The sequence below is a fragment of the Podarcis tiliguerta genome (genome assembly GCF_965153285.1).
Source record: "Podarcis tiliguerta genome assembly, chromosome: 6".
In the NCBI taxonomy this organism is placed as follows: Eukaryota; Metazoa; Chordata; class Lepidosauria; order Squamata; family Lacertidae; genus Podarcis; species Podarcis tiliguerta.
In genome coordinates, this window is record NC_139539.1 from 53,161,827 (window position 1) to 53,184,704 (window position 22,878).

Sequence of the window (22,878 nt, forward strand, 5' to 3'; positions counted from 1 at the left end):
TATGTGATGAGGGGGATGAAAACAAGGTTTGCAGAGGTCAGGATTTTTCAGCCTAATTTAAGGTGCTGCATCTTTTATCTGAAGGAGTTCAGCATTTTTTAGGAACATTAGTTGCATTCAGGCATCTCAGTAATAGTGCAAGTTCAGATTTTTAAAACAACAACAACAACAACAACAACTCCTGATATTGCATCTCAATCGCTTCCATAAATGTAGTGCTTCTGTATGCAATGGAAAGCGGGAATTCAGCTGAAAGTTCTACTCAACACAGTTCCAATGAATTAAGAAGCAAGAACTTGGCAAAACCTATTTTATAGCCCCGAACAAAATTATTAGGTGCTTATCAGGACTGCAGTAGGTTAAAACATTACTCTAGACACCTTTAAAGGTGAAGAGGGGAATAGACAGCGGTATTCATGAGATTCAGACTAGAATGGGCAAAGGGCAAATGGAGAAATTACATGGGGTGATCTGCAAGGTTAGTCAGAGTAGTGTTATTGGGGAAAGAGGAGACAAGCAAAATGAGGAAGAGGCAATAATGGAAAAGTCAGAGGATTAAACCAAGGGGGTTTAGTCCTCTGAGGGTCTGAGGGCCACATTTTCTTGTGGGCAAGTTTATGCGACCTGAATGCCAATGGTGGGTGTAGACAAAGGCAAAAGTAGAGGCCTGAAGGGGCACATTTGGCCTCTGGGACTGAAGCTTCCCGGCCATGAAAACTACCCTGCACATCCCTGGGGGACACCCCCCCCCAGGTTTTTACTTTGCTCACCCCTGGAAAAATTCCTGAAGATACCCATGCACCTCATAGATCATACAGGTATTGGTATATAAGACTGCAGCATGATTTAGTTTTGATTAAGATCCATCTGCAAATGTTAAAGCACTGTAACCATCTCTACCAATGGGTTCTAGGTGTTGTTTTTGTCCTCAGGTGTGTTGGTTCCCCCCACCCTAAATGCATTGCGTTGCTAAGAAGAGAGAAAGAACCTGCTGAGGGATGCTTGCCCCATGAGTTATGGCAGATTAGAATTTTATAGGATAAAATCCTGGTACAAGAGCACTGTTTTTTCTAAAAAGCTTTTATGTAAGTAATCTATAATTTATTATAAAAATGGGGTATTAGAAGGGGCTGGAGGAAAATAATTGACTGGAGGAGAATAAGTAACACTGTCAGCTCCAATCCCTCAAGGCCCATAGATTTCCCCAGCCTCAGCTTCCATTCCCTGCTTAGATCCTGGGCACCTGCCAAGTAAGCAATCTGAAGAGCTACATATTGACCAAGCACAATTGTAGTTCTGATTGTGCCCATTAACAAGGAAAGATGGAGCATGGGGTTGAGAGGCAGACTATAACGAGAGAGAGAGAGAGAGAGAGAGAGAGAGAGAGAAAATGTATGCCCCCACACCACTTTTCATTTATAGGAAAATACCTAAATGGTTTCCAGTGTATTAAAACTATACAAAATCCTATTAAAATCAATGATAAAATAGCATCAAGCAACAAAAATAAACAGCACAGTAATCCGGTGTGAGGTATCAGTACTAACTGTCAGCAAATGCAGGCTAAAGCACATTGCAGATCAGCTGCGTTTAGTTTGGTAGATCGCAAGTTGTGCAAGCCTACCGTCATGCCCTCACTCAGAATAAGCTAAACAAACCAATGCTCTGATTCAGCCCCTCCCCTTATATCCCCACACCTGATAGACTCCCTAAGCAGTTGTTAAATCCTGTCTCCCCCCACCCCAAGTAGTCATAACCTGATAGACTCCCTAAGCAGTTGTTAAATCCTGTCTCCCCCACCCCAAGTAGTCTTAATTTCCTGGCCAGTAATATTTTTATAGTTCATTCTCTCCAGGAATCCTCTTGCTCCTCTCAAATTGTGTCAAGTCTCCCAAGGAATTCCTGGGCCACCATCTGCCTTAAGGAAGATGTGACTATGGACAGAGTTCAGATACAGTCAAGAGCAAATGATCAAAACAGTGTTGTCATATCCACCGGCAAGGATATTTTGAGGTCTAGGCCTAGACTGGATGAGTGAAGAAGGAAAGGAGTGCTGGAGCAAATACAAGGGCCAGAAAACATTGCCAAAATAGTCTGTTTCCTAGACCCTACTACTGGAAATCATGTCTGGACAAAAACAATTCTGAAGATGCATGGCAGGAAAGTGATTTTATGCGTAATTTGCAATGGTAGATGGAAAAAACAAAACAAAACACCAGCACCGCTTGCTGTGTTTTGGGGGCTAAGCTTACAATCCCAGCCCAAGATGTATAAACAAGATAGCCACTGAATCCCACTGATGAGAATTTAGTGCAAGTCCTTAATTAAAGAAGAACTAGAAGAAGAGTGCATGTCAGTTGAACACACTCAGGAGAATGCAGGAGCTTGGTGAAATTGAACAGGGGGAAAGCAAAAAATAGAAAGTAAATGGAAATTGTTCAAAGGTAATTGAATGTATGTCTGAGCATTTATGTGTGCTAGCTAGCAATAAATACACTTTGCGGCAAAGCAAGCCAGTATGGGCAAATAAAGAAAGTGCAGAAAGCAATCAAGGGGAAGGAAGAAGCATAAGCAAGCTGAACTAAAGTACTGTTTTGAGCTGGAATGGGAGAGGAATAAAAGCCAGAGTGAGAGAGTCAGTTTGCCCTCCTGCAGCTGATGCAGAATTATAGACATGGCAAGTAGGACAAAGCCCACACAATTCTCTTAAAAATATAAATATACTGTACAGATACCAGAGTGAGGTACAATGCATAAAATAAATAAACCATATGATATGATAGATGCAGTAGAAAGTCTAGCAAGATATCAGGCAGACATTCCAGGTCACTAAGTTGCTCAGTGTCAGGAAACAGGGAGCTTTTGCTGGGCTAAGACTATAGGGAGATTTAATGGGAATTCTGGGTTGACTTTTCTAAGGTGTGTGTGTATGGGGGAGAGGGAGGTGCTGCTGACAGGTGAGCATCTTTCATTGCTCTATGTACAGGGAGTTAATACAGAGAGTATAATCCCTGCAGGACAAACAGCACCATTTAGAACAGCCTTGGGTCCCCAGCTATTGTTGGAATACAACTCCCATCATCCTTAGCTAGTAGGACCAGTGTTCCAGGGTGATGGGAGTTGCATATAGGGAACCAAGGTTGAAAGAGGCTAAGCGTTTCTGGGACTCTGAACTCCTGCTGGGGAATGAAAATCCATTGCTTTGTCTCCAGTCCACTTTCCCAGCTTGATCCTCTGAAATGTTTGGTTCAGAAGCATGAAGAAGGTGGAAACTTATCTAGATAAATTTATGTTTGGCTCCCTTCAACAGGTGCATAAGGAATGGAGCTTAGTTTGCCATAGGTCCATGTTAAACTCTGTCTTAAGAAGGGGGACTGGCTTCCACTGGTCACAATTTCCCATTAACGTGATGAATAGTCACATGATTAATAGTTCTCCTTTGGGAATCACATACACTGAAATCCAAGACTCTACTCAGGCCGGAAGGGAAGTGTTGAGATATCCTAGCAGCTGGATTCATTTTCTCAATTTTCTATTGGCAAAATCAGGAACTGCAAGTTTCTAAATTTTTTTGGGAGGAATTATTAGAGCCTTCTGCTGCCACCTGCTGGACCAGGATCGATTGCAGTGCTCCAAATGTTTCCATTTTCCAATGCTCTTGATTCCCACTTACCCCCATTCTACACTCTCAATTTTTGGCAGAGCAAGCAAGGGACTCCAACTCCATGAGACGGGCCAAAGGAAACAGACTTTCAACTGTGCATTTAGACCTTGGGAGGAAATGGGAAGTTTTGAAGTTCAGAATATCTATGTATCTACAGTCTTCTGGCTGCTAATACTGCTGGGTTTTTAAAGAACCTTTTAAAAATATGGTTGTTTGGCCATCTCTCAGGTGTGTGTGAGAGGTTACAGAAGCAGCTATCCAGACATCCAGATTGGGGTTCCAGGTGTGTGTGGTTGTTGTTTTTTTGGGTGGGGGGTTTCTTCTAGCTAGAACCAAATATAAAAGAAGAAAATCTCTAAACGCTAAACCTGTCCCTGGTCTCTGACCCATGGGTTTTATTTACGGGGGTTTGCCCAGAATCTTATTTAAATTGCTGAGATAAATCTGTGTAGCCATTGCTCAAATCCTGAACTGGTGAATTAGCATTTCAGACATTTTATAATATGTATTAAAAGTAACAATGGAGGGTGTGTCAGGTAATAGTAGTAGAAGTAGAAGTAGTAGTAGTAGAATGAATGAATGATGTGTGATGTTGAACAAAGCCATTATGATAAGTTTACATCTGCACAGCAAAGCAACACACATGGAGGGAATATGTACAGAAATTCTTCTAGATCTGAAATGCCCCCCCCCCTTTCTTAGGTAATGCCTACTTTTGGGGCCGAATTGCTACTGATGTGTAGTGGCTGTTCTCATGATCAACATCGGCCACCATTTCACCACTGCGTGATTAACTTCCAGTCACATGGCTACCATAGTCAACGCTGCTAGACAGCTCAATGTTTTTAGCAAGGAACAAAGTCTTTTCACCTTTCTTGCACCTTCAACGACTCACTTAAAAGGCTGGCAGTGAATTTTACCTGCAAGGATAACCCCTATGGGACCCAGATATCACTTATCGAGTCTAAAGATTGTGCCCTCGTCTAGGCTGATGTGAAGTGCTGCACCCTTGGCTTGAGTTCTTTCCCCTTCCTCGCTTCAACCCCAGCACAAAAAAACCTGTCACCTTGGCTAGGAAACATACTACCTCAATCACAATCACACTTCAATCACCAGACTGTCTCTTTCGCAGCTCCTGTCCTTGGTTCTGAGTATTTACAGCCCATCTGTCAGTCTCAAACACACTTCTCATTCAAGAGGGGAATTAATCTCTCTCCTCCTCCACCTCCACCACACATTTGCCATTTGCCATGAACTGCTTCCCTTTATCTCATCAAACATTTTCTTTGACTTGGAAAATGCTTTGCACCCACCATATCTGGGCAGGTAATTGACTGCACTGTTACTTAGTTGCCCCCATATGGCTTCCCCAGCTAACAGACATATCCACTGCAATTTTTAAAGTAGGTACAGAATTCAGATGCCACATGAGTGCCGTCTCTATGTCTGCACATTAAATAACAGCCAAATTCTTGTAGAACATGTCAACAATGTGTCATTAATGTAGAGTACCCCATTCCAGATTCCCTAGCATTTTTGCTTGGGAAAGAAGGGTGTGTGTGACAAGGGTGGCAGTGACAAAGATATACTGCTGCAGAACTGACCTTCTCGTTACTTTAATATCAACCCAGTGCGGGATTTAAGGTGGTGTGAGCTGTTCTGCCATACAGGGAGCTGAGCCATGGGGGCACACAATTGAGATGATCCATAATGGTGAAGATTTTGGGGTGCCAAATGTTGGCCTTGCAAAGGGTGCCATATTTTGAAAAATTACCAAAGTCTGCCTCCAATCAACCTCCCACGCTATGGTAACCAGGAAGTTCAGATTTCCTAAAAAGAGAAACATACTCCAATTCTATAATTGCCATTGACAGTTCTTTTCAGATAGCTGCGAATAAAATGATAGAGGTGTTGTATGTGTTTTCCCAATACAACCCCATTGTCATTCTCAGATTTCTGCAGTACTTATTTGTTGTTGTTGTTGTTGTTGTTTTTAAAAAACCTTCATAAGCCAGTTGACTGTATGCTCCACAGGAAATAGCACCTGTATTAAACCACCTTCAACACTCTTATCTAAAAAAGCTTGCCTCCTAAATGCTTATACCGCAACAGACATATGCACTTATAAGATAGAGTGATCTTTATTACATTCCTCTAATTGTGCTACATGTTTTATTTAACTGTAATAAGTAAAGCCCAATGTGGAAATGATAAAAAAAACCAAAGGATGTTAAACTGTGCACGCAGGCTTGCTGTCATTTACTGGTGTTTATATTAAACACTGCCTCTTCCTGTCTTGTTCTTCTGCCAACATTAATGCCTGGCTAATGATGCAGATTGCAACTCCTGTGACAGAAGATAATTGTGCAGGCATGGTTCCTTCACACTTGAATTTACAGTGTCTGTTAGCATGGTAAAAGAAAGAGCAGAAGGGACTGCAAACAAACTTGGCTTCAAGTGAACTAAAAAAAAATCTGCCTAACATTCACCCGCATATGTGGTTTCATATGCAGTTGCTAATGTGTGCAGTGTTCATCCACTAGCCCTCCTAGGCTAGATCAGTTTAAAACAAGTGAGAAGGCACTCATTCTTCACATGGTGGCTGTACAGGAAGTCAGTCTGGTTCTTTCCAGCTATTGTTGGACATCAGCCCCAGGCAGCATGGTCAGTGGTCAAGGATGCTGGGGCTGAAGGCAAACAATATCAGAGGGCACTGCATTGGCTACACGTGGATGAATACTGGGTTAGAAGATTTGGATTTAGGAGCCCTATGGTCAAAACCCCACTTGGACCATGAACATCACTGGGTTGCTTTGAGCCAAACACTGTTTTTTAGCCTAGGGTTGTTGTAATGAAGACAAAGTGAGATAACTCCTTCCATGTACAATGTTCTGAACTCCTTGGACAAAGGATGGGATATAATTGCAAGGGGCATATTTTATATTAGAAGTATATCCAAATTGTGAAAGTGTCTCTTGATTACCTAGATGGAGGATGCAAAGATATGTCTGTATGTGTGTGTAGAAACCTCTGGTTTTTATATGGCTGATCTTTTCCACATCTGCTTATTCCCCCACTTTTGCCTCTGACTACACTCACTGGCTGCATCTAGCTGTGCTTGTCACTGGTGTGTAGCCAAGAGAAAACGTGGCCTTTGGGATGAAAATGTTTCCCTCCCTGCCCTATTTTGATTTTATTTCATAAAATTTATACAGTGTAAATAAAACCCCTCAAAGCAGTTTACAAAAAAAGATAAAACAATAAAATTTCCATTATAAAAATTAACAACAATTTAAAATTTTCAAGAAGCTGAAATAACAATAAACTAAAAACTGATTAAAACTCACATCAACTTTCTAAACATCTGGGTAGGATTGTCTAAATAAGAAGTTTTTAACTGGCACGGAAGAGAGCACAGTGAAGGTGCTTGCCTGGTGTCAATAGGCAGGGCTTTCCAAAGTGTAGGTGCTGCCACACTAAAAGATCAAGTTTTTGCAATGGGTATTATGGAACACCTGTAACAGTGCCATTTCCACACAAGTAGTTGTGTGGGCATGTATGGGGTAAGGCAGACTCGTAGGTAAGCAGATCAAATGTTACACAAACACAATAGCTGTTCATTGAGACTATGGTTGTGTGTAGAAGAGTTTTTGCGTTGCAGTTCAGCCATTATATGAACAATGTGGAATTATTAATTGAGGACAGCGGAGCTGGGTGTTTAGTAATGCATCATCTAATGGACAGTATATGTGCCTGTTCTGTAGCAAGCATCCTTCTTTTATGCTTTCAAAAAAATAAAAATGTAGCAGTAGCCCGAGGGAAAGAGGGGAGGGAAGAGAAACAATTTACCTTAATGACATGGTTTGCTTAAGAATTAAGTGTTGATGAAAGTTGAAAGCTAAAGCTTACTTTTTAATTCACAGACCAGCTGCAACACAGCATGAGGAGAGAGTGGGGGGTTGGCCGTTTCATTTGCTAAAACACCTTTCTCCTGGTACGATGATGACTATACTCTTCAGTAATTCAATTTAATTGAAATGCCACGCTTGTTAAATTCTAAGTCCTATATTGATCAACATATGTCAACTGTGGAAAATTGCACTAAATTGTGTTACATTTCCTGGGATGAGTCAACTGTCCACTGGTGTCTGAAGCAAGCTTAGGCTACCGAGGTAAGATTGGTCCAGGACTGATATTGCATCTAGAATTGGATTTTCTTATCAAGTCCTTTCTTTTCTTTTTAAAGAACAAATGAAAGAAAAGAGACATACCCTGAAAAACTGCAGGATCTCATAAGCGTCGGTAATCAGGCTATGCCAGCCCAGCACTCTTTAAGAGCAAATATCGTGGCAGTGGTGGCAATGGGAAGATTAATATCAGACTGTACTTAAGCAGCAGAGTAGTTGTAGCTATTTGGACCTGAGGTCTAAGTAGGGCGAGTTCACATGTGATTCATTTCCTACAAGAACATAAGAGCTCTGCTGCATCACACACAACACCAACCAGTCCAGCATCTTGCTCCCACAGTGGCTAACCAGATATCTGTGTGATAGCACTCCCTCCTCATGATCCCAAGAAACTGGAATCCAGAGGCATTCTGCCTCTGATAGCGTAGATAATAGGTAGCCATTAGTAGCCAATGACAGCCTTAGCTTTGAATTTATCTAAGCCCATTTTAAAGCCATCCAAGTTAGTGGCTATCACTACTACATCTTCTTGTAGCTGATTCCATGGCTAAGCTATCCTTTAGAATTCACAGAGTCAGTTGCCTGATCCACTGGGCAGCAGTAATGAAACAGAAACCCCAAACCACTTTCATTTTTTAAAGCCGAAACATGGCAGGGAGGCTTTGGGCATCCAGATGTTGCTGGACTACAACTCACAGCATTCTTAAGAATAGGCCAAGGTGGCTGGAGTGGATAGAAGGACTCCAACAACATCTGGAGAGTGTGAGGTTCCTCCCCCTGCCTTGGTTTAAATATGGCAGCAATCCACACATCAGAGTGTGTTCAGATCACTTCTCAACTTGGACAGACTAACCACATGGAGTTAAAGAGATCAGCACCTGGCAGTTTCTCCTTTTCAAGTGAGGATTCTCAGTAGCAACTGATTACACTGCACTTTCAGTATGTTGCTTCACCTGTTAAGTGCCTCTTGCGTAACACTTTGAATGATAGGTGCTTTTACTTTCAAAAGCATTCAGAAGCCATATTCAAACACACACATGCACACATGCACATGGCTTAATTGACGCTGTTTTCACAAGTCCTTCAAGTCACCTGCAATATCAAGTCATTTAAGTGATATTTTCACAACCTATTTACTGAGGTACCTGCCAATCAATCCGCCCACACGGTAAAACAGAAAGTGTTTGGAGGATGGGAAGAGCTTGGAAAATGGCAGAGAAACTGTCACTTTCCTCCAATGGCAGTCATCATGGTAGCTTTGCTGGATTACATTGCTTGACACTTCGCTGGAAATAAAATTTACAGGCTAAAGCCTCCACAATCTTGACAGCAAAAAAGCCCTGCTCTGCAAATCAATAAAATTCCACAGAGAAGAGTGTGCCACACATGTGCACAAACACATAGTGAAATTCTATATAGATCTACTCAGATATAAGCCCATTGAATTGACGGTCCCCAGGTAAGCAGGTTTAGGGCTGCAGCCAAAATAGATGCATTTTGCAAACCTCCACCACTTTACTGCTTCTTTTCCTTTTAAATGTATAAAAGGAAAGGCAACTGAACAGGACAAAAAGCTGTAGCCCTTTGACTGTCATTATATATAAGTGACAATTACAGAATAATCTGTAATTTCAGACTACTTTTATTTCACTATTTGTTTTATGCCATTGTTTTCCTCTGTTTCTATCCCAGCAAACAATGAGTGCTTGAGGGCATGGCCAAGGGCTTGGGGCTTTGTCTGGTTACCTAGTCTGTAGCAAGCAGCGCAGGAAAAGGTTCGTTCAAGAACGCTGAAACGCCGCTCAGTGTCCTTACTGCTTCTCTTTGCACAAGAGAGTTCAAGAGGTAAGATATTTTGCAGTGTCCTCCATGGAGGCAGACTTGGGGACACTAGTCTCATCAGTGAAGAATAGTAGCTGCACATTTTGCCATGTATCTCTGATTCTACAAGGACACAAGGACTCCAAGCTAATGAATGGTAGAAACAGGCAGTGGGTGGCATGGATAGAATTAGGGTGAAACCCGGCTCACCGCCCCCACTTTCTAGTGAGCAGCAATGGCTCATTGTGGCTCCGTTTTTCTTTTTGCTCTGATTTTGCAGGATTCACCATCCTCAGGAAAGAAAGATGAATCCAGACAGCAAATGTTAAGGTGGGTGAAATAGAAATGAATGGCTTCTTCTCATTTTGGACCAGCCCTAGTTTGATGTGTACTATTGATGAGCACTCTTTTGAGTATGGCTTTCCAACCAGTTGTGAATCCACTTGAGAGTATTGCCGTCTAGCCCACATTTAACTCGTTTGCTAACCAAAAAACATGGACAACTTTGTCAAATGCTTTGCTGAAATCAAGATAAATTACATGTGCGGCATTCCCACAACCCATTAAGCTAGTCATCGAAGTAAAAGAGGGAGAGATAAAATTAGCCCGGCAGGATTTATTCTTGACAAAGTCATGCTGGCTCTTACTAATCATTGCATTTTCAACAAAACACAAATGAACTCTTTTTATAATCTGTTATAGTGTCTCCCCTTGTATCAAATATAAACTTGACCTGCAGTTTCCCAGAACCTCCTTTTCCCTGTCTCCTTTCCACCTCACCCGCGGGCAAATTCAGAGTGGAGAAAGGCAAGAGGAGCAATAAAAGGTGGAGCTGGAATATAGGAGGTCCACAAGATATGGAGTAGTTGCCTATTTAAGTGACCCCACATGCTGATATTTGTGAAGTGTGCGCAGCACAGGGCAAAACAACAGCAAGCACATTCCCTAGCAACTGTTTACAAAAGCAGATAGCTACCTACCATTTATCTCACAGAGCTGGACACCACCTATAAGCTGGAATGCTAAAGGTCATGTGTCCGTGAGCACCACTTCCTCCTGCTTGCTTTAGTGTGATAAAACCGAGAGCCTGCCCTGTTCTGATGAGTTGGCGCATCATGACTTCAGAACCATTATCTCAATTCTGAGTCACCTGCTGTGTGGCTATTGCAGGAACTTTGGCAGCTAAATGGTTTAAAGCACGTATCCTTTCATCTGCCAGACCCCCCTACAATACAAATGATGTTGGCATGGCTGCATTTTGTCTACAGCAATTCAATAATTTGGAGACAACAATGTCTCACAGATCTCTGCTGGAAAGCATATTCAAACATGTACCATTGACTCCTGTGTTGATTACTCACACAGGGGGCTTAAAAAAGAATGCAGTCATCAGCAAACACAACAGTGCACACAGAAAACAGGAAGATGGAAGCATTCAAAAGTACTAAAGAAAACCCTCCCCGTGCTCTTGCCAAACTCCTAATAATTTTGGCTTTCCAAAAAATAAAAAATAAAGTTGGATTATTCTGCTCTTCATGTATCAAAACAACCAATTAACACAGCTAATTAACGTCATGAACAGCAGTCAAAAGAATGGTAATTTAAATTCAGGATTTCAAAGCTTTGCTGATCGTGGGCCAATGCAGCTAAGCACAGGGAGGCTGAAAGTGTTTGCTTATTGCAATACAATTTTATAGTGTACCATCAATTAGCAGCATCACAGGGAATGCTCACTCGCATGATTCATTTGTCTAATCAGAACAAAAAAAGGGACGAAAAAGAGAGGGGGAGAAATAACACTCCTTAATGTATGCAGTATCAATTTTTCCAAATAATTTATACCGTAGCTGGAAATGATTGTGAAGAACAAATTGTCCTTCTTTAAAGTGTACTGGCATACAGAGTTTGTTTTTCTTCCCTCTAGGGTGTTCAGAATATGAAATATGGCACAACAGGGTCAAAGAATCATAGGACATTTTTGAAATCATTCCTTAAGAAGTTTGCAGCACAGTCCCAGACATGTCTGCTCAGATGTAAATCCCACTGAGTTCAATGGAACTTACTCCCAAGTAGGTGTGTACAGGATTGCAAATTACTAGCAAAATAAAGACTGTCAGAGGATATCATGATTTGCCCCTAGCATCTTGGTATCTTTTGGACACAAAATGCCTGTAGTGAACATGGCCAAGAATATCCAGGAAAGGATATTGTAACTTCTGTTGTGAAATTCTCTCTTGCCATTGCTTTCAACACTGCAGACATCCTCATCATCCAGACACTCCGCCTCTTGCTTCCTCCATGCGCACAGTGCACTGGTGCTGCTATCTTGCTTAAAAACAGCCATTTCTTGTGTTTTCTGTCACATCTGCCCACTCTTTAGATTTTGAAGATTCTACCAGCAACCCATCCCTGTCCTCAACACTTGAGAAGTTTACTCCTCTCTTCCAGTAAACTATTCTCCTAGATCACCTTTTCTTTCTTTCTTTCCTTCCTTCTTTCTTTTTTTGAAATGGACTTCGCTGAGTTTCTAGAATTTCCTTCTAAGTCTGAGGTTGGAGAACTTTTACCAGTTTCTTATACAGTCGTACCTTGGATCTCGAATGCCTTGGCTCCCAAACAAATTGGCTCCCAAACTATCAAAACCCGGAAGTGAGTGTTCTGGTTTTTGAACAATTTTCGGAAGCCAAACGTCCAGCATGCCTTCCGATTGGCTGCAGGAGCTTCTTGCAGCTAATCAGAAGCTGCGCTTTGGTTTCCGAATGTTTTGGAAGTCGAACGGACTTCCAGAACGGATTCTGTTTGACTTCCAAGATACGACTGTACTCTGCTTAACCAAACTGAAGCCTGGTTGCCAGTGGCAGCCAGTCTGGTGGGGGCAGAGCTGCAGAATCACTTTGCTAATGCTGGCACTGCTATAGCTTATCAAGATGGAAATGGGGCTGCATGGAAACTTCCACCACGGCCATTTGCCATTACTGCCAGTGGGCCCCCACAACCTTGTCACCACGACAACCCTGCTCTTCTCCAATCCCATCCAGGTAAACTATAGGGACATGGCTCTCTTTCACCATACTGGTTGCTCAACTGAATGTATTGTCTCCTTGTGTCCCTGCTTCCCTCCCTCCAATTTTAGATAATAAGCTCCTCAGTCAGGAAACTGGTTTTTCATTCACTAGGTTGTAAAGTGCAAAGTACATGGATGATACTATATTATTAACAGACAGCAACAGCAACAATAATCATGGTTCTATTTCTATTATACAGAGAAACAGTGGTGAAAAAAGTTAGCATGCAGCTCAGAGTGGTTTTCTGTAAATCCTTGGGACTATTACCACTTTTTAAGGCATAAAGCTCTAATGAAGATCTATAGACTCAATCTCCTGAAGTCACGGTTTGAATCCCTGCCTCCTTTTTATTAAGCTCTGGCCGCTCTTGCCCACTCAATCATCCTTAGCATAAAGGAGTGCATTAGCTGCTTCTTTCATCCTATATAGAAAGAGATTTTCATATCATGTTGCAGATTTTTGATAAAATGCCTAAATAATGGGCATTTATTAAAAGTCATGTGCTTTATGTGAATGTGCTATCAATTCTGGTAGTGAAAGACAGAGGCAGCTGTAAAGGTCAGATCGTAATCAACAAGATGAAGCTGAAGGCCCAACAATCATCCTATTTATTATGTATCTGATGTAGCTCATCTCCCACCTCCCAGAACATGAGATTCAACACAATGTACTTGTTTAGCCAACTTAGGGACTCAAAGCCACATCTTGCAGCATGAAGACTGCTGTGTTTTGCCCTGTTTATCCTTTAGTTCTAAAAGTATTTCTATGCAAAATCTGCCAGTCAGACAAGTCAGGAGGAGGCTGAGTCATCCATAGTTATTTACTTATTGTTCACTTACTTAGAGTCATTAACCATAGAAAATAGTGCTGTTCTGTTCTAGTAGTTTCAGCTAGCACTGTAAGAACATCTTTGGGTAGATCAAACCATAGGTTTTGGCTCCAACTATGTTTTATTCTGGAGAGCTTATCTCTGTGAGAATGAAGATAAATTGCAATCTCTTAAGTTTTAGTTTCACATCAGGCATTGCAGTCTTCACCCAAGTTCCACAAAGTCTACCATTTGTGAATTTACACCAATGACTAAACTTAATCTGAACTTCATTTGTGTGCATTTTAATTGTGACTTAATGGATATGCAAAATGCTATACATTACAATTAATAAGCCCAGCTAGCAGGGGGGAAAGGAAGTCTCATAATGCACCTTGTAGAGTCAGGCCATTATCAATCACCATTTTAATGAAGCATAATTACATCCGTTTATGGTTCCCACCAGGTAAGGCAATAATGGTAGGTGCAACCAAACAAACAGAGAAAACGAGTTGCTTCTTAGAGCTAATATTAATTGAACAACAGTTAACTGGGCAGGCCAAAGCTGCCCCCCTACAAAGCCATAAAAATAACAGTACTGGTTAAAATCCAAGAGAATATAAGTAATGTGAACTGGAAGTAGTTAATTAACAGTGCAGAAACCACTTTAGGTGAAGTAAAGCCACACACTATTGGGTCAGTTAAATTAAGAAGTCATTTTGGCACAGTCAGTATCTTCAGACCACATAGTAGCTCATGAATTTTCCACTTTAAAAAATGTTGCTCTTTAGATGCATGTTCAAACAGGGGTTTCACTTTAGTTCAGATGTTCAAATGCATCATTTCCAGTAGTGGATGGCTTGGTGGGGCACCATCAGTCACTCAACCTCTGGTTGGCCATGATACTACTGCTTTCTGAAAGGCAGAGCTAGGAGATGAGGCAGTGGGCAGATTAGCATGGTGCAAACACATGGGCTGGAGAGCTAGATTTGCTCTGCCAGTGTGTTCGCACCACCATTGTCCCTCCCCCTCTACTCCCTCAAACTTCTCAACTGAGGAGAGGCATATTACACATGGACAACTTGAATTTCCACTGCCTTATTCACATTTCTGATGGACAACTGGCGATCAGGAGCGAGATCAGCAGGCACTATCCCAGTCCCTGTCCATTCATGCATTGAAAGAACATGTGAAAAGCACATGATACAATTCTGCTGATGAAGTTAAGCAGGTCTGGCCTGGCCATGTAAGCTGTATCACTGAGAAACAGCATGGGAACCATATTTAAGCAGTTCCAAGCTCTTTGGGGGAAGCAGCAAGATACTGTATGAGTTCCCTAAGCTCCTGCTATCTATAGTAAGAGATGAGAGAACTCTTTCAAATCTATGCCTCAGAGCTTCATGCATGTAAGTAGCAGGAGGCAAATATGTATAGAAGCACAAGTTCAGAAGAAACAGTGTGTGTTTGGGAAAGTGTTGGGCTAAAAAAATAAGCTTTAATACACAGACTAGAATAGTGACTGCCAACCTTTTTGGGCCCAGGGGCACATTTGAAATGTTGAGAGTATGTTGTGGGCTCCAGTCACAAAATGGCTGCCACAAGAGAGTGTGACTTGAAAGAAAATTGATAATGCTCATATTCCTATATAAAAAGCCACAAGTGATTGGTTGACCTGAAAGACCAGAGTACAAATCCCTACACATTCACGAAGATGACTGGCCAATTTTGCATCAGTCACTGTCATGCAATCTGACTTACCTCACAGGATATATTTCAGCTGCCTGGAAGATAAAACTGCAACAGCCAGCCCCAAATGTTTAATCTATCTAATTTAATTTCTCCACATTACGTTCCAAGGGCTAGCATAACTACAATTTCTATCTGGACTCCTAGACATGCCTACTCAGAAGCAAACTCTGTTTAGTTTAGTGGGTGTTAGTCCCTGGTAATTGGCTATAGGATTGGAGCCTAAAAGGTCTCCTCTCCAGTGACTGAAATCCTAGACACACCTTCTTGGGAGTAAGCATCACTAAATACAGTGGGACTTACTTTTGTATAAACATGCATAGGCTCACACTGTGAAGCCATTCCTTCTGGATCGCTGACTCCACACCAAGTAGTGTTGCTGTCTCTTAAGATACATTCTTAATGAAGCCACTTTAATGATTATATATATAATTGAACTTACCCAACCTGGCTAATGTAGTCACCTACATCCCTGCCCCCCATCCCACTCTGATGTTTATTTGCATTAAGTCCTGTGTTATTTGGATCTTGTTAACTAAGAAAGAGCATCTCAACCTGCTGCAGTGGCCACAACATTGAAAGGAGTTGAATATACAGCAGGCATTTTCCACTACAGAAGCAAATAGGTTACTTTCCTCCCCTATATGACACAAAACATATTGCAGCCAGCAAATAAAAGGATGGGAGGAGGAACCCAATCAGCAGAAAGAGGAACCCAGTCTGCATTGGGCTCAAGCTACCAGTTGAACCGTATTCCATTTGTTGCTACAGAGATTGAAAGTGGGAGGAGAATTTCACTAGAAAGAAAGAGCTAGCCAAACAAATGGCAGAAAGGGGACAGAAAAGGAAATCAAGTGCTCTGCAGCTCATGTACCCAGAGTGACTCACTGTGGACTGCTTTGAATGGGTACATGATGCACCTGACACCAAGGGCATAAAGCCCCAAATAGAAATGCCCTTCAGGGCAAGGAAAAGCAAAGAGACAAGACTCAAGGCAGGGGGGGCATCCCATTTGCCGCTCCCTCCCCCACTCTAAACCAAAATGCATAAAAGAGCAGGAAGGCAGTCTATGAAGCAAGGGAGGGGAAGGCATCTAAAATGGCTAATACAGCACTCCTAAAAATCAACAGGTTTTACTGTCACCTTCTGGGACCCTTAGAAAGCTCACCGATTCTAAGATGATGCAAGCTGAGCAGGCATCCCCATTGCCTCTTCTCTCTATACCCCCCCCCCACCAAAATGGCCTCGAGGTCTAAATAAAGAGGAAAGGTATACCCCTCCCTGCTTCTCCACCTTCACCAAAATGCCCTCTGGGGCAATAAAAGGGGGAAGACAGTCCCCTCACCACTACCCCACAAATAAAAATGCCTTCCTATGCTAGAGAAGTAGGAAGGTCAACTATAAGGGGAGTTAGGAATTCTTCCCTGCTGCTTATCTGTCCCTCAAAGGAGGGGAGCTGTTGACTGCCCAACCAATTGGAATAAAAGGGGGTGGATTCTTCCAAGGCTAGGAACTGCTCTGACGTATGGGGCAATATGAACCTCATAAAGGGTACTTGCACATTTTGCTGCATAACTTTTTTCTAGGAAGTTTTGGGACCCTATCTACGCAGGCATCATGGCACCAGTTGGGCAACCCCCGAACTAAAAGTTCAGTATGCTAGACTGAGATGTAAAGATTGGCCCAAAGTTAACACAAAATTTCAGGCTGAACAGGAATTTGAATCCTGATAACTTTGGTCTAAGTCCAGCACTTTAGCCGCTATATTACAATGTCTTGGGAAAGGACAGTGCCAAGACAGACTCAAATGCTCAATAATGATGCATATACTTTATCCAAATGCTTGCTAAAAGCAAAGCCTGTGATTAGCTCATGGCGCCGTTCAGATAACAGAATCACAGAATTGTAAAGTTGAAAGGGACCATGAGGGCCATCTGGTTCAATCCCCTGCAATGCAGGAATCTTTTGACCAACATGAGGCTTGAACCCACAAACCTGAGGGTAAGAGTCTTGTGCTGTACTGAGCTATACCTGATAATATTTCTCCATGGGGCTATTAGCAGTGGACCAAAACAGTACAGTGGTACTTCGGGTTAATAACTTCACTCGTTCTGGAGGTCCGTTCTTAACCTGAAACTGTTCTTAACCTGAGGTACCACTTTAGCTAATGGGGCCTCCCGCTGCCGCCGTGCGATTTCTGTTCTCATTCTGAAGTAAAGTTCTTAACCTGAGGTACTATTTCTGGGTTCTGAGGCTGTAGCCTGAAGCGTCTGTAACCCGAGGTACCACTGTAGTTATTAGAACATGAAGTCTCCCCTAACCCTGGGGGAATAAACCACTGACACCCCCCCCCCATCTATGATTTTTCGCTGAGACCAATCCTGTGGAGAAATGAAATCTGAATGTGTGGTTTCCAGTGAAGAGAAATTGAGTCAATCTTGTTTTTCCTTTGACTGTGCTGAACTCCTTCTCCTTCTGCCCTCCTCCCCCTTTTGCTGCAGCTTGCAGGAGGAGCCAAGACGCCATGGGACATAATGTAACATCACAGCCAGAAAGTTGGAGCTCTTTTATGATTTCCTTGCCTGGAACCATTGGAGGAGGAATACCTCCTAGTGGGTTGGGCATGATCAATATTACACCCAGGATTTTCTTTTTTTCATGGGAGAGATTCATATGAAGGTGGCTGACTTTCAGCCACCTCAGACCCCCCCCCCCCTTAGGGCCTTCTGAAGCAATAACTATTAATACATTACTTGCCATTTGTCTGATGCAATTCCTTGCTCCACATCCATCTTTGGAGAGCTGACTTTCATTAACACTTCAAAAATAATTTAAGGTTTTCGCTGTGAAGGTTAGAAACTTTTCACAGCTCAGAGCTAATAGCTCTGCTGTTTATATGCTATAATGTCTTGATAACCTTTTCAAACCCACAGTGGCCAGCAGCTGGGACCAGCTCTTGCTATTTTTGTTCCCGGAAAGTAGCAGCAGAAATGCTGTGACTTTCTGCCCTTCGAATGGGCATTTCTTCTCTTTAGGCTTTTCTTTCATATTCACGCTAACAGAAAAGACCTCACCTTTTCTCCTGTACTGAAAGGCAACCAAACCTGCCTTTCCCAGGAGAAATGAACTAGTCAAACTGAATCGCAGAAACCCAGCTCCAAATCAAAGCTTTAATTTGGGTGAAGCATTGGGGAAAACAGTGGAGGAGTGGGGGAGAAAAAAAATCTCAGGACCTCTCCCTAAAACATAGAAGCACTTTGTATATGTGCACACACACATACATGATCTATGGCAGAGATCTTTCTGATATTTGACAGAGGTGACTGTCAAAGCTTATGTAATGGCACAAGACATGTCCAAGAGGTATCAGCAAGCTTGTGTGTACACCTGGGTTTGCAGAAATAGTATCCAGCATGCATACACATCCACCCATACCCCCACTTGATGTTTGGTTTGCAATAAGACAATGTATAATTTTTTATAACAGAAAATATGCATAAATCTAAGAGAAACAGTAATATTTGCTGTTGGAAAGGGGGGGGGGAGAGAAATGAGAGTTACTAACAAGAGCGATTCCAAACTGCCACTATTTTCTGGTGGGATTCAATCACATACTGGAAAATTAAGGCTGTGCAATTAAAATGGATATGGGGGGGGGGAGCAAGCTACACACCTCAAAAAATCAGACTTTTTGCGATAAGAAAGGTGATGCACTGGAAAGTGTGGAATATCATTTGCTTGATATAATATCATCTACCCTCCCTGAAAACAAATCAGAATGAATTCTTAGTAAGTAACCAGTGTCATCTAATCTTCCTGAAAACAAATCATGATGAATGATCCATAACCAAGGTGCTTAGAGGAAGCCCAAAGCTGGAGGGTTGTCCTGATCCTCTCTGGGAGATCTCCCACTTGCCTCTTTGCCTCCCTTTATCTACTTGTAGATTTGTAAATAAAGCAAATATTCCAGAAATTCTGTTAAGTCTCTGTTCCTTCTCTCCCATTTAAACTGCTAAAGTACTATTTGCCCTTATAGCAACCCAGCCAGGTTTTGTAGGCAGCTTAGCTAAATTCCCCAGAGAAAGTGACAAATTTAGTGGAAAGCAGCAATGAGTCAGGGTTACAAAATAAGAATGGCTACAGATCAGGCAGTGGAACAGAAAGGAGATGAAATGGCCGAAGTAGCTAAATTAGGTCAGTGCATATGACTTTCCTGCTGCCGTTTTTAGGTTATGCAAATGACTCGGGGAGACAGAATTTTTAGGCTTCCCAAATTCACTGGCAGGTCTGAGAAAACACAGCCAAAAAGCAACCCACGATTTACAGCTACTCCGGAATTGGGTCAACATACGGCAATGTGAAAATTAAAGTCAACAAATGCAAAGTAATGTTTGTTGCTGTGCGATTCTGGGAGCCCCTGCTAGGCCTAATTTATATAAATGGCTCTGAGAAGCTGACTGAAAACTGGTTAAGTCTGCTGACAACATGGAATTGGGCATCCGAGTGGATGCAGCAGGAGGGGGGAGACCAGAAGAAGAAAGAAAAGCCAGCATAGAAATGTTAGAGTCTCTTTCTCCCAGCCATGTTGCTTGGCTGATGCGCAGCAAATGAGGCTTAATGTTGACAAATGCAAAAGCAATGCTTTTTATTTCTTAACAAAAGCAGATGACAGAATAGGACTTTCCTGGGATCTCAGCAGGAGTAAGTTTGCAACATCCAGAGCAGATAAAGGGGGAAGGAGGGGAAGAGGCTCTTTCTTCACATAGCACAACCAAGAGATGCATTTTCACATAAGGAATAAGAAAGCAGAACTGCAGAAATAACTTTCACCTGCTCAACTTTTCTTCTAAGTAAAAAGGAATGAATTGGAAAATATATTTGCAAAAAGATGTATTTGAATAGTAAAAACTCCATTACTATCCTGCTCAGAACTGCCCCCTCCTGTAAACAGGCAAAATACCTATACCTCCCTCAGACAAATGCTACACAAATTTTAAAAAGCAGAGAGCACCCCCAAACAAGCAACAATAAAAAGCCTATAAGCCTCAACTAAAAAAAAAGGGGGGGGAGGAAGTGACAGGATGCCTTGGTGGGTGTCAAGGAGAATGTCTGAGGGTGTTACGGTGCCCATGGGTTCCACGCTGGGGACCCCTAAATGAAATAGCACGAATAGCCAGAGATTAGCTGGAGACCAGGTTGAGGGGTTTTCATTCCCACCATGATGATTGCTGATGGATGGATAGCCTTTGTGCTTAATTTATGCTTCTGAGTTCATTTAGCATGTATCTACATGGCTTAGAGGTGGGAAAGGGAAAGTATAACCTACAGGTCTGCCAGCTAATTGGGTCTCCTTAGCTGGGCCATGTTTAGGAGTCATTTCCCCTAAACTCTGATGCTTTTCATATTCCAGGCATTCCAGAGTGGTCTTTCCCATTCAAAATGTAAAACGAGAAACACTGTTGTTAGGCTGAGTGAGAGAGCCATGTCAGACATCTGATTTCAGGTGTCATGAAAGGGCAATAAATGGTTTGCTATTTAATTTGTTTCTATTTTACTTTTACTACCAGGGAGGGAGGGAGGTACTTGTGGGATTTTCTGACTCAGGTACTAAATAACTTGGCTGGCCTTGGTTATTACACACTTTGGCTTTCATTCATTCATTGGTTTGTCTGTATTCCACTTTTTGGCTCAAAGGTCCCCCAAGCAGTGAACAGATTAATACAAAAGCAAATATAATACAAAATAGCAAACATCAGGTGCCCCATCATCCACACTTTGTGCACTAGTGAGCTGCATCAATGCTCTCACCACAAAGGCAGTTCCCCAGCATCTACCTCTCACTTAGAAGTCAGGTTGACCCACCCCTCCATCTTTGACGTAGGAGCAAGCCCATTCACAAACAATTGCCAATGGGGAGTTTCCTCGCTCTCATCCTAACCCAAAGGACCAACTCAAAGAGTAACCTTCACCTTCAGCATCAGCTCCCCCTTTAGTGCTGCCTCAATCAGCCCACAGACACCTCCAATTAAACAGACTTCTCCTTAGAAACAGCTAAGGTGTGGCCAAGTTCTCACTTTTGCTCTCCACAGGTGAGGCTAGATGGCTCCACCTTCTGGCTCCTCAACAGGCTGCTGTTCTCCACAGGTGCAAGACAGATGCCGTAAAGAAGAGTTGGGGAAGCTAAAGTTGGCATTTGCCTTCCTATTATTGTTACCTGCTGTCTCCATTTGTTTGTGTGAATGGAGGGGACAGGGGCACCATCTGCTTCTGCTCTAAACGGTGAATGCCTTGGGCTGGCCCTGCTTCCTAGCCATTGGGTCCATTAGGAAACACCTGTCAAACATTTGGCACATTAGCAAGCAATGTCAAGCAAAAAAGGGTTTGACCAGACAGCATCCATAACAGCATGGTATAGAAAAGGAGTGGGAATGTTTTTCAGCTCAAGACCCGCTTTTCTTTCTGAGGAACCACCAGAAGCTAAATGCAAGGTGTTGGTAGAGCCAAAGGCAAAGGTGGGCAGAGGAACGAATATGAATTTTACCTGTGTTCTGTGGACTAGTTTCTACACACAAACACACACAGCCACACCCTCTCCATCCATTCAGGAAAGCATAAAGACTCAAGAAGAATGGAAAGCAAGGTTGGGAAGGGGTGTGTGTCCTGGGAGTACAAAGGGCCGGATAGAGAAGCCCTGCAGACCTGCGGTTCTTCATCCCGGATCCAGGTTAATGATACAGACATTGGGAAGCACAACGCACACCAGAATTACCATAGAAGCCACAAGGAATAGTTGCAACTACAATAGGAGAAAAAGCAATGTCTAAAGTAAAAAAGGAGGACATTGAGGATAAAATGCAAGGTCCTACCTTGACCACCAACTTTATAGCACAATTAAAGGGTGTCTCCATTTAAAACAACATTCGGTCTAAAAGTTCCAGTGAAGCAAGAAGCGTCTGTTGACACCAGCATTAGAGTGACTAAATGAATAAAAAGTCCTAAGCCACTGTAAAGAAGACCTGTGAAAGGAAAGGTAATATAAAGGGCTAGACACAGATGTACTGTATCAAATAAAATCCCAGTGCGTGACCCCTTTAAAAACAAATCAACTCAAGCTTTCAGACCTTCTCTGTGCATTAAACCACTTGAAGCACAAGTCAAATAGTACAGAGATCTCTGCAAGACCACTGTTAACTCAGTGTTGAATCCGAATTCCCACCCCCAGTAATCCTTCAAGGGCACGTGGCCATTGGCAGATTTCAAGAGACTTGCTTAACACCTTGCTAAAGAAAGAAACAATGGAAAGTACACCTAGAGAGCAGGTCATAAATTGCTAACCTAGAGAGCAGGTGGTAAATAGCACAAGTGGTTTCTGTGCTAGCAGAGGGGAAAAAACTATCTCCAGTTTTATCCAAATTATACAACAAAAGTTTAAGGTATTTAAAATCAGGGATGTATGAAACCTACCCGTTTAGTTCTATGGATATATCCACCTTGTGGAACAGTGATATTGCATGCCCAGGGTGATTATGCTCATTAGAGTTATATGTCATACCATTGCTGCAAAGGTCATTTGCATTCTCGTTTAAC

The 22,878-nt window shown here is 42.3% G+C and overlaps 1 protein-coding gene and 1 long non-coding RNA gene across 3 annotated transcripts in view; one reads left to right on the forward strand and one right to left on the reverse strand.

Annotated features, from left to right (window-relative positions):
- BEND5 (BEN domain containing 5) overlaps positions 1-22,878 on the reverse strand; it is a 706,924-nt gene that overhangs the window by 12,682 nt on the left and 671,364 nt on the right. The window lies entirely within an intron of this gene.
- Positions 7,587-18,690, forward strand: LOC310680859. 2 transcript variants are annotated; one of them, XR_014512995.1, is made up of 3 exons: positions 7,587-7,658; positions 9,953-10,002; positions 17,793-18,690. It is a non-coding gene; the product is annotated as an uncharacterized lncRNA (long non-coding RNA). The 2 variants fall into 2 exon arrangements; XR_014512996.1 differs by lacking the exon at positions 17,793-18,690 and adding an exon at positions 11,038-11,294.